A 13870-nucleotide genomic window follows, 5' to 3' on the forward strand; every position below is an offset into this window, starting at 1 on the left:
AAATATAATTAATAAATTAAAGAAGAGAAAGAGTGGGGTGAGAGAGAAAAAAAAACATTAGTAACTTCACAGGTAATATTACCACACAGACTACTACTACATACTTCTACATATCTAAGATTTCAGTTGTGAGTACAGTGACTGCAAATATTGTATAGATGATGTTGCATGTACATAGCTCTCAACCTGTTAGCATGAGACATTATCGGCCAAGCCTTACCAAATAGTGGTACAAAGGTATAACTACAGGGAACATTTTTTAGATAGTGTGCTCATATATTAGTAGCAAGATGTTCTGATAATGGATTTGCCAATAAATTGCATTCCAAGTAATGTTCTGCAAAAATCATGACAGGAATGTTCATGTACACTAATTACACTAGACAGCTGGTCATTTCTAAGTTGGCTGCCATGAGATTAGAACCCACAAGCAGTGACTACAGGAATAATATGTACTTTATTTGAATATAATGAATTCTCAAAATACCATCTCCTTTAAGACCTTTATTGCAACATTTTGTGTGAATTTGTACATTTACACTCATGCATAGCTGTGTGTATTAATTGCCAGACTGAAAATCAAATGCAGTGACCACATGAATAATGAGCACTTTATTTGAAAACATTAGTTATTAAAGCACCATCTCCTTTTAGACTGTAATGCTTAATGTCAGATGAAGTCTGGCAGTTACACACATGTATAGCTGTCTAGGACATCTGTTAACCTAACCATATACCCTGTTTATGTACTGAATGCTATCTACAGCATATTTCAGGGAAAATTATCAGAACTAAAGCTTGGCACTTAATCTGGGTATTGCACTACATGTATTTCTGAAATTTGTTGCTGCATTATTTAGGGTCTATATTAGAAGCACGAATGGTCAGAATGTTGACAACCCCTTGATCGACATGTATATGTCGAACGACCATTTCAGCAAATGGCCACATCATCAATTTAGGCCAAAAATGAAAAACACAGTATAACACACACTATAGGGGGGTGCCCCCCACACCCCTTCTAACTAAATATATTAATTCCAAGATTGTATTACAGTGGGGAAAAGGGCAGAATTAACACAAAGCCCAACTGATTTCTTTCCCTTGGAAAGAAATCGTTGATGTGGCCATTTGCTGAAATGGTCATTCGACACATAAGTGTTGATAAAAAGGTTGTTGACATTCCGACCGTTCGTGCTTCTAATATAGACTCCATTATTAGTTAATATGTAACATGACTTGTGTCAGACTAGAACACACATGCAGTGAATGCAGGAATAAGGAACTCTTATTTGAAAAGATTGCTTATCAAAGCACAATCTTGTTTTAAACTTTATTGATAATGTTTCTTAAAATCTGGCATTTAGACATATGGATAGCTGTCCAGGACTTAAGTTAACTTACCCATATACCATGTTCATTGACTGAGTGGAATATATAGCATTATTTCAGACAAAATGAGCAGAACACAGGCTTGAACCTTACTCTGGGTATTGCACTACATTTATTTCTGACATTTTTGCTGTATTCTTTATTCTGTTGCTTGTAATACTTGACTGGTGTCAGATTAGAACACACATGCAGTGAATACAGGAATAGTGAACACTTTGTTTGAAAACATTACTTATTAAGGCACCATCACCATTGAAAATGTACTGATTAATGCTGCTTCAACTGTGGTATGTAGACCATGGATAGTGGTGCAGGATTTCTGTTAACTAACCCATATACCATGTTCATTTATTGAGTGCAACCTACAGCATATTTCAGACAATGTGCAGACCAGAACAGTGACTCTTAATCTGGACAGACCCCATTAACTGATGTTTAGAAGTTATACTACACATTACTGCATGCGTTCTTGTTTTAACTTACTTTACCATTTCAGACACATTAATAAAGATGTAAGATGTCCCAGGTTTGTCATACCGGACTGTTAAGATGACAAACTCTGTAATTAATCTATTGTATATTTACATTATGCATTGTTATTATTTTGATGTTTTTCTACTTGACACATGATTGCCTCACCCTGGCCAGATGCCCTGCATGGAACTAGACATTGTGAGCCCTCTCTTCTGCAGCTGTGGGAAGAGAAGGAAACCATTATGCATACCAGTTTTCCACAGATTCAACTTGTATATTTCTAAATTACTGGAAAACATACTTGCATATCTGTAGGGTTTGCCCAGCCCTAGCCTATTGGACCCAGGTATCCAAGGTTTTCTTCCTATGCCTCAAGTCATCATATTGGTGATGACACCGGACATCAGTGAGGGATACCATTACCACTGGTAAGTTCCCTGACCAATCCCAGGCCTCAGACTTATACTCTGATTCCTGGTAATCACCCTGCAGCAGCCTGGGTTGATAATTCTTAACCAGGAGTCCAACAAAAACTCTGGACTCCTGAACTCCCCACTTCTGTGCATGAAAGCTTACTCCTTCACCAACAGCATCAGGCATATCCACAGCCAAGTTGAGTCAAATGAATGATGTCAAATTACTGCCTACTGGCCTTTAAATAGGCTGCATTCTCACCTTTGAAGGTCATGCTGTAACTTTCAAAAAAGCGCAGCCTGTAAGCACAGATTAGCAACTCACAAATGGGAGTTTAAGTGCTGCTTAGCATCACACAGCTTTTCCAAATGTAACAATTTTTAATTTTAAACTAAATCAATGTTTTAGTCATCTGACACATTTTCACAGCAATAAATGTAAAAAGTATGACTTCTCAGGACTCAAACCCAAGACCTACAGTGTACCTACTACACTGTAGGTCATGACTTAACCTATCTAGCCACTGCGATAGTGAAGAGAACTCGTATATCTTCACATACACTAGAATGGTGCCTGTAAGCATAGCTCAGCTTCACTGCATGGGTTTGCACACTGTTAAGCACTGCTGAACTACAGCAATTGAATACATCCGGTTTCTATTTTTAGCTGTATAGTGGATGTCTGCTGTATATACCAGCACAGCTAAACATAGCTAAGCAACATGCCACACCACGCAAACAAGTACATGGAAAACAAAACAGTAATTAAAATTTAATACATCAGGTTTCTATGCTATTACTTAACCCTAATAAATCTAAACTACTCATCTTTGCATCTAAACCTGTTCCCACAGACTTTACTATATTCTCCATAAACAAAACCCCAATAGAGTTAGTAAATCAGGCCAAACTACTAGGAATTCCTATTAACAGCAAACTTAGCTTTGACTTGCATATTAATAATGCAATAAAAAGACTCACTTCAAATTAGGCAAACTTTACAGAAACAAACAATACTTAGACAAATCCATCCGAATAAAACTTTCAAAAAGTCTTCTCCTTCCAACCTAACTATATGGGTCTCCTATCTTCACCAATCTCCACAACTCTTTGCAACACAAACTACAGTCCTGTTATTATAAGATTGCAAAATTTGCATCAGCCTAACCAAATCTTACCCATCATTGCCAGGCCACTAAAGAACTAAACTGGCTAGAATTTGAACATTACCAACATTACACACAACTTACCTCTGCCCATAACTCATTTATAAACCCGAGTGTTGCCCTTCACTGAAAAATATCATTGAACTTTATGTCCCATCCAAAAATATATGGTCTAATAACAAACACCTACTTAAAGTATCAAAAGCTAGTAAAAGAGCAGGTAGTTGCCTCTATTCCCATTCCATACCTAAGCTGTGGAACACCCTCCCATCATCAGTTACAGAATTAGACAACATAATCTTTAAAAGAAAACTAAAACAACATTTCACTGATAACCCCAGCTGCACATGCAACACATATCCACAGCCTCCTTAATCTAGAAAAATGTTTCACATAGCAAATATACTTATGTATATGTCATACTGTTACACCGTATGAGTTATCCCTAATCTTTAGTATAATAGTCCACACATCAGTACAACCATCTTAATACATTTTCTCTTCTCTGTCATTTTCTGCTTTTAATACTACCATTAAATATATGCCACCTATAATCTACTTATTTCCAATACCTAGCTATAAAATTCTATCTATATCTGTCTTACCTTTAAGTTTAACTTTCTAATTCTATCTTTCCCTTTTCCTACCCCCCCCCCAAAAAAATTGAGCTGTATTGCTAAATATTTCTAACTGTATAATTTTCCTACATGCTAATGTTCCATTGTTACTGTATTGTGCCTTTTTACAACATATTTACTGTTTAGTCAGTTTTCTGTATTATTTCACTTGCTTTATAATTATAATTTTGTTTCCTTACAAATTCATGTAATGATTTTCATGTAACTTGGAGCTTTTCTCCCCGGGCCTCCACTGAAAATGGGTCTCAAGCCCAATGGACTTTCCCGGTCAACAAATGTCAATAAATAAATACAATAAATAAATAAACAGGTGTCTAGCAGATGTCTTCTGTATATGTGAGTAACACTAAGCATAGCTGCACAATGTGCCACACTGTGCAAGCAAGCACATGCATGTGAAAAAAATTAAAATTGCAATTTTATTAATTAATACCTGTTGTTTAACTTTCAGTCCAGGTTATTGGGCTAAAAGGTATTGTGCTGTGCTTACCAACTGTCCAGAAGTTTACTGGACAGTCCACAAGTACAGCACAGCCTCTATAGTGTTGCTTACAGGCATACAAAATCCATGTTACTGTGCTCTCTCTCAGCAGCATCCCATAATTAATATGTATGGTGCACTGCCAAGGAGGAAGAGCCTACACACATTTTATTGAATCATGGGGATTCTCTTTAATATGTTAATAGATCTACATCCACAGCCAGAATGTGAAACGGTTGTATTTTATATACTGACTGTCCTTTTTTTATATTTATTTATATCTATTTACATATAACATTAGCAAGAAAATGCATTTTTTAACAATAATGTTAGCATAACATTTTTTATTGCAAGAATCCCCTCCATTTACTGTAGTCTGGACAACAGATGGTATATCACAAGTGGATATTGCTTAGTTCTCATAAAGGCAAGTTACAACATTTGGCAAAAATCTTTGCACATGCTCATGTAAGATGTTTTTCATTTTGTATACAAAAGTGAAAATTTAATTTTCCATGTATAAAATGATTAATTTATATTGATGTAGTAATGTATTTATTATCTTCATTCGCAGTTATCATTAAAACCTGATTTATAGAGTGAGAATTCCAAGGACAAAGATTTGCATTGTACTAACTTCATATAACATAGCTACATGTGAACAACTAGCTTCAATGTGTTAGTAAAATCACCTGTTCTCTGTTTAGCTTTACATGTTATATAAACAGAAGGATTTTGAACAACATTTTCATACTTGTTTACCATATTAGATCAGACATGGTCAGACTAGAATGATTCATGCATACCTCTCAACTGTCCATATTTTTTGCAGATTGTCCATATCTTTGCTTTATATTTTTGGTTTGTTCCTCATAACAGTTGTGATTTTCTAGCAAATCAGTGAGGACTGAAGTAATTAAATAATGACATTCATTTGAGTTTCAGGCCTCATACCCTTCCGAAAATGCATGTTAACACAAACTCTGTTACTCTATCAACTTTCTAAGCTTTAGGAGCCATACTTATAATCTGCCCCTATTTTTGGGCCTTTGCTCCTCATAATTTTAGGCCTTTTCTTGTGCTGAGAGACTGCGAGGTATGGATTCAGGGTATTTGTTACTTTTGGTTAGATCCATTGCTCATCATGAGCCTTGTGGATAGTTAACCTGAACTGTTTTGCCATCAGTCACATGATTAGTGACAGCCAGAGCAGCAGCCATTGCTTTAGCTAATCAGTTAATCACATTGCTAGGATTCCTTTTTTATGTTGACCTATGATGTTGCCAATTGTTTTTTTTTTCTAATTGTCTTTCCCTTTGTGCAGTATGTCTAAAGTATGATAGTCAAACTCTCGTTATTTGAGCTTATAGGAAATGCTTTGTATTGTATCATCCAGTGTCAAGTGATTTGGTTTTAGAAAGTCTGCAGTATGCACACCAGTCTTCTCTAGCACCTGTAATTCAAAGGCATTGGTTTTCTTTCTGTTAATTTTACTGATTGTCAGATTTTCATATCCATATGACATTAGTACATAATACCATATCTTTGGCAAACAGAAAGTCTCTAAAGATGCAAACCCATTCCAAGAAAATTAGAGAATAAAGTAGATATTTCAAATTATCTTCACTTTCACCCAGAAGTGGGACTTCATTATTGCAAAGGCTGTTAATTATTGCTACTATTTTTAACATCTATATTCCTTGTGTAGTCTTTCTTGTCTGATGACTTGTTTACTTTGGCATATAGATTAAACCGGTACAAGAAAGCTTGCATCTTTGTCGGTTTATTTATGTTATATTCATTTTGTTTACTGGGGTAGAGCACTGAACATAGTATGACCAATTGCAGGCTCAGCCCAGTTATGTAATACGTACAACCAATAGTGGAACAAAAAGGTAATATAAACAGGACACAAAAAAGAAAGATGCTGCATACAAATTTTACATCAGGTCGAGATGTCCATTCTACAACCAGAAAAGTGGAATCAGATGTGTTGCAGAAAAAGACTGACAAGCAGGATTACCTTTGGAAATTGTAGGGGGTGACACAGGTGTATAGGGGACAGAGTAAGAGAAGTACTAGCAAAGACACGGAGTCTAAACAAACAGAGGCACTGAGAAAGGTAAATATAAGATGGCAGTGAGCAAGGCAAAAGACAGATTATATACATATTTCCAAGAAGTAGACATATAATGATAACCATTATAGTATCAGTGTAAATGGGGTGAAATGAGAAGAAATGAACCTAGTGCCAAATAATTTTTATTAGTGACATGTCCTGCATGCTTGCATTGTGTTACTCAAATAAATACTGTTTGAGTTAAACCTGAACTTAGTGTAGTTAGTATGGTTGTTGAGAGAGTGATGAAGCGATTTCCACTATTTTGGAGCAAATGCAAAAAAAACAGAGTTAGAACTATGTAGTTTAGTAGACAGGGTATGGAGAGAAGGACTTGCTGTACCCTAAATACTGAGACTGTACACTGGGGCAATGATACGTTTCATAACAACTGGAGAAGAGGCATCATTGTGGAGTAATTTTAACAGATCTTGAAGCCAGAAGTAGCTTGATCTGGGTTCTACTGTGTGGCACTTTGCCTTGGGTAAATTAAGGAAATAGTCATCAAGGTTGTTGGAAAAAAGTACAGTTTTGTACCTACCATAAATGTAGATGTTCGAAGATCCACATTGCTGCAGTCCTGACTATTGGGGTAGTCCACTGTCCCAGTCGAGCGCATTAGACTGACGCCAGGCACGCCAGAGTACAAATGCGCATGACCGACGCCATTTCCTCAGTCTTTTCTTGCCCCAGATGTCAGAAGACCCTAAAAAGATAAGGCCAAACCAAAAACCAACAACACACCAAACACCCCTGTACCAAATATATATATACAATATATACAAAGTAAGAAAGGTACAGCAAACTCACCCACACAACCACCCCTAAACACAGAGGGAAGGAGGGGAAAATTGACTGCAGCAATGTGGATCTTCGAACATCTACATTTATGGTAGGTACAAAACTGTACTATGTTCTTCATCTCACATTGCTGCAGTCCTGACTATTGGGTAGAATCCCAAAGCAGAGGTAAGGGAGGATGGTAAATCACAAAGAAGCAGGAGCTGACAACATGCCCTGCAAAACAGCAGTGGCAAAACCAGCCCTAGATTTAGAGTAGAGAGGAAGGTGGTAATGCTTAGAGAATGTATGCACTGAACTCCAAGTAGCTGCCTCTAAAATATCCTTAGTTGCCACCCCCCTTAGAAATGCTGTAGAAGTGGCAGTAGCCCTAGTGGAATGAGGTCTAATCCCAGCTGGAATCTCTTTGCCATGATGGGAGTAACAGAAAGCAATGCAAAACCCAATCCACTTAGAAATAGTTTGTTTTGACACAGGCTTGCCCTGAGAACACAAAGCAAAAGAAACAAACAACTGCTGAGACTGTCTGAAATCCTTAGTCATGCTTAAATAATAACGCAACTGCCTGTGTACATCTAAAGTATGCAAAATCTTTTCTCCCTTATTTTGGGGATCTGCATAAAAAGTAGGCAAATGAATAGTCTGGTTTAAAGCCACACTAGAAACCACTTTAGGCATAAAGGAAGGATTAGTACGTAAAGATACCCTATCCTTATGGAAAATTAAGAAAGGCTCAACTGCCATAAGGGCCTGCAATTCAGACACCCTTCTTGCAGAAGTAATGGCCAACAAAAATGCAGTCTTCCATGACAAATATTTCAATTCAGCAGTAGCTGCAGGCTCAAAAGGTTGTAGAGTGAGTTTCTCCAACACAAAATTGAGGTCCCAAGCAGGAGTAGGAGCTCTACGGGGGCGTCTCATATTCTTTGCCCCTCTAAGAAATTGCTTGAACACAGGATGAGAAAACAATGGTGGGTCACAATCATAGTGAGCTGAAATTGCTGCAGCATGAATCTTAATGGAAGAGAAAGACAAACCTTTGTCCAATAACTCAGTAAGATATTGAAGAGCCACACTCAAATTTGGCTCAGAAACATCCAAATCCTTTGCTGCACACCAAAATAAAAATCTCTTCCATTTTCCTGCGTACACTTTCCTTGTACTAGGTCGTCTGGCTTCCATAATCACATTCAAAACTTGTTGAGGAAGCTGAGACCTGCTATGGCTCAAAACAGAATATGCCAGGCTGTTAGATGAAGAGAGTGAAGCTTGACATTGAGTAGATGCCCGTCCTTCTGAGACAATAGGTGTGGAATCAAGACTCCTCAGCAATGGGTACCAATGCTGCCGAGGCCAATCTGGAGCTACTAAAATCATCCTTGGCTTGTCTTGTCTGACCTTCAGGAGAACCTTTGGGAGGAGAGGCAGAGGTGGAAAGGCATACACATGAAGATTTTTCCAACTGAAAGAAAGAGCATCCACTTTCCAGGCTGTGTGATGAAACCTTTTCGTGCAAAACTTTGGCAGCTGGTGGTTTAGTGGAGAAGCGAACAGATCTATGTCTGGAGTTCCCCAGGACACTGTCAATGTCTGAAATACATGAAGATCCAGTTTCCACTCGTGGGGATCCATGATTTGCCTGCTTAACACATCTGCTAAGGAGTTCTGTGCTCCTGGCAGAAACCTTGCTTGAAGATTTAGTTGCAAACTGAGAGCAGTCTCCCACAAAATCATTGCTTGCCTGCATAGAGGATAAGAATGTGTTCCCCCTTGCTTATTGATGTACCACATGACAGTTGTGTTGTCTGGCAGAATCAACACCTGTCCTGGAAGAAGTAAATCCTTGAAAGCCATTAATGCAAACTGGACTGCTAACATCTCCTTCATGTTGATATGTAGATGCTGTAGTCTGGCAGGCCACTTGTCTTGTATCCACTTTCCATTCAGATGAGCTCCCCAAGCTGTGTCTGAGGCATCCGTCGTTAAAATCTGACTCGCCTCTGGCCGGGTCACAGAGAGTCCCTTGTTTAGGTGACATTCCTGAGCCCACCACAAAAATTCCTTTTGAATGCAAGGTATTATTGGAATGACAGTGTCCAAATCCTGGCAGTGCTGTGTCCATAAGTTTTTGAGATACCATTGCAGCTTCCTCATATGCAGTTTGGCATTGGGAAGCACCAGAATACAAGATGCCATGAACCCTAAGGCTTGAAGGACTGTCCTTGCAGTCAGCCCGGACTGATGAGATAGTTGATGGAAGTAAAGAGAAAGATTCTTTTGTTTGTCCAGGGTTAAAAGGCCATCTGGGTTGCTGTATTCAGTCTCACACCCAGAAAGCACATGTCTTGAGAGGGTACTAGACTGGACTTTATTTCGCTCACAGAATACCCTAGGCATCTTAGCACTGCTATCACATATTCCAAATGCTGAAGAACTTCCCTTTCTTGAGCCAGAATCAGGCAGTCGTCCAAATAAGGATAGATTTGTATTCCATTTAGCCTGAAAAGCTATCACTGGAGCCAGAACTTTGTGAATACTGGGCGCAGTAGATAAGCCAAAGGGCAATGCAGAGAACTGATAATGAAAATTTCCAGCTCGAACGCAGATACTTCCTGCAAACCAGTCTGATAGGAACATGAAGGTAAGCTTCCTTGAGATCCAGAGTTACCATCCAGTGATCTTTGCCCAGCAGAGGTAAAAGCTGTTGTAACGTCAACATTTTGAACTTGGGAATGTCCAGATAAGTGTTGAGGATAGATAAATCCAAAATTGGTCTCCATGTGTTCCCCTTTTTTGGTACTAGGAACAGGCGTGAATAAAATCCTAGGCCCCTTTCTGGCACAGGCACCGGTTGAATGGCCCCTATTTGGAGCAACAGAGAAATTTGTTTGCTTTTCTTTGTTGAGGAGGAACGTCTGGTATGCCTTTGAAAGGAGGCAAGGTATGGAAATAAAACCTGTAACCGTGGTAAATGACATCCAACACCCATCTGTCTTGGGTAATTAAACTCCAGTTTTCTCTGAAAATTGCCAACCTTCCTCCCAAAGGTGCTGCCAGCCGAGAAGAATCTGGCAGCTGAAAAGGCAGGTCATTGAGTCTGCGGACTGACCCCTGCCCTCACCAGAAGACTGAGCAGGAGAACTCCCTGTTCTAGGCCTAAAAGAACCCTGAGCTCTGCCCCTACCACGTCTAGACCTACCCCTAGACTGGGAATCATAAGCAGGATATGTCCACCCCTTAGTAGGCCAATTTCTACTAAACTTGGAGGCTGAACCTGCAAAATCTTTAACAGTCTGCATAGACTTAGCCTTGTCTTCCATTTTCTTTAGAACTGCTTCCACAGGCGAACCAAACAACACATCAGATTGTAAAGGAGCATCTAAAATCCTTGTCTTCACATGCTCAGCCAAATTCTGATCCCTCAGCCAGGCGTAAGAACAGAACAGCAGCCACCAAGAGGCCTGTACAGCATCAAAACCACATTGCAAAGAATGCTTACCCACCTGTTCAGAAACATGAACCAAATCCTGCAACTCTTTACACTCAATACCTTCCGCCAAAGCATCTACCTTAGACTTTAATTGTGAAAGGAGATAATTTTGGTATTTCAACATGTGAAACTGGCAATTCAAAGCCCTCATGGCTAAAGTGGAAGAAGTATACACCTTCTTTCCCCATCTATCCAAAGCCCTTGCCTCTTTATCTGGAGGAACAGGATTGTTAACAACAGAAGCTTTAACACCTTTAGGCCCCTGAGAAACAGTTTCTGGGTCTGCCCTAGGACTCTTAAAAAGATACTTATGAGCCTCAGGCACCCTATAATATCTATCCGGTTTAACAAAGAATCTGGATTCAGAGAAGCCTCTGCAAAACATCTTCCACCACATTCAGAACAGGAGGAATAGCTAAAGGCCTATGCTGAGGTAGAAATAAAATTCTCTAAGCCTTTTCCTGGAATCAGAGAAATCCTGGCCTTCCCATTTAAAATGCTCCATAGAATGAAGAGTCTCTGAAAAAGAAAAATCCTCAGGAGGAGAAGCAGAAGGAGTAGAATCCTCTACATCAGAATCAGAGTAAGGAGAATACTCCTGCAAGTCTTCAAGACTCAAGCATCCGAATACTGCTCAAAACTTCCAAGCTCAGGTTCCACCCTAGGCCTCTTATCAGGAGGGGGCATAGAACCTCTAATCATTGTAATTAAATCTTCTGCCATCTTAAGCATATGCTTCTTAGGTACAGACCCTGAAGAACTAGGGGTAACACCTGAAACAGAACCTGGCCTGCCCCTGGGAGAAGCCTTGGAAACAGCATGGGAGGGCCTAACTGCCTTAGGAAGGGAGGGAAGAACAGCTACCTGAGAAGCCCCTTCCGCCTGGCCTACCTCCTGAGAGGTCACATCTTGCAGCAATAAAGTCTCTCCCTGGGATGCTAAAGAGATTTCTGGCTGAACCTCTGGCTCCACCGAGCCCTCTAAAGAACCTTCTTCCAGCCTAGGCTTAGCGGTTTTGTCCTAGCATCCAACGGCATTTTATAATTACACCGCTTCCCAAAAACTAACCTGGCACAATCTAATCTTCTCTTAATAGTGCGTTTGTTACATGTAGCACAAGAGCGACAGCCAACAACCCGATCGGCACGCCCTCAGCAAGGTACACACAAGGTATGGTAATCCCTATGAGGTATCTGTTTCCCACAAGAAATACAGTTATTCACTTTTCTGACATCCGGTAAAATACTGAGGCAAGAAAACCAAAATATTCTACTTAGCCAACTTGATTCGGTCTGAAACTCCGACGGAAAATCTCAGAACGCCAACCTGCACCGCAAAACTGCTTCTGCATCGGACCATGCGGCAAAAAGACTGAGGAAATGTCATGCGATTTGTACACTGGGACAGCGGACTACCCCAATAGTCAGGACTGCAGCAATGTGAGATGAAGAACATCTGTATATTTTATTAGATAATGTCTGTAGGACTGATATATTTTTGCTAGATAAAGTGGCAAACAAGAAGCCATACTCCAGCTGTGCAGTCAGGGTACATTTTACAATGGCTAGTCTAGCTGGTGATGAAAGGATAGGATATTTTTTTAAGCCCAGAAAAGGAAGTATTTGATTTAAGATCTAAGTTTTTTGATTATGCTTTTGAACATTAAGAGATTCGTTGAGCCAAATACCTAGGTATCTGAATGAACCGATGGAGTCGGTAATGCTGCTGCGCTTTTCAAAAACCTTGAGGAAGCTACGAACTTTGGAAAGTGTTTACTTGGTACCAAAGAGTATAGAACAGAATGTACAGCTGAGAACTCACTGTCCATGAAGAATGGTTGGAGGATAATTTAGTGCATTTTATTTTTTACTTTGTACACATTTTATAGCTAATGGCAGTGGATGTATGAACTAGAATCAATGGGCTGTGTATAGGGGATGTGTTGGAGCTGATTTGGAAAACAGACAGCTCTGTAGAAGAAGACAGCTATTTGATGAATTCAGAAAGGTGGCTTATACCACATAGCTGCCAAACATTCCAGCTCTCTCCCACTGAAACTCCAAAAAGTTTTCGTCTTTCAGGAGTGTTTTTTCCTAGACCACCAAATCCTGAAAGTCCATATTGGACTTTACTAAGAATATAGCCAGCAGTACCCAAGACACCTTTATGCAGGATAAAGAAGGAGAAGCAAAATGTATGTTAACAAATACTATAACTTAGTGCATGCTAACAAATACTACAACTTAAAATAACTATAATTGTTCTCTATATTATTTCTGAGCAACAACTCATTCATTGATGCACTAATGTAAGCTGACTAATGTTTAGTTAAATCCAGAAAAAGAAGTGAATTCCACTAAAGAACGCTCAGCAGAACAAAAACAATGTAAATATTGGAAGAGAGTTGCACCACAAGTATTAGTATTTCATCTGACTATTCAAAACTTGCTAAACAACCAAAATGGCCAAAAGACAGCTTCAAAACAATAGCTTCAATAACAGGCTTTTACCATGTTGAATCCACAATATATGAAATATAGAGCTTTGCTGTTGTAAAAGTCAAGTGGTGTTGTAATTCCACAGCTTTAAAACATGTGGATGTCATAAAAACAGAAAAAAATCAACATAAAAGTGAAGAACCCTTCTGATGTAAACAATGGACAAGCGCTTTCAGCTTTTTCAGCCTTCTTCTGATCGAAGTAGGTAAGCTGGGTTCAGTGTTTAAAAGTTGGTACCATCCAATAAAACAACCTCAGTGAATGATGAATGTTAACCAATCAAGTTAGTCCATTGGTACACACCTCCATAGCTTGAAGTTAAAACTCTTTATTTAAAACTCTTTGTTTAAAACAACATGACAGTTTGACGTTTCTAAGACAGACTCAGACATATTTTC

This window comes from Protopterus annectens, chromosome 2.part0 (assembly GCF_019279795.1).
Source record: "Protopterus annectens isolate FY-2018-M chromosome 2.part0, PAN1.0, whole genome shotgun sequence".
NCBI lineage: Eukaryota > Metazoa > Chordata > Ceratodontiformes > Protopteridae > Protopterus > Protopterus annectens.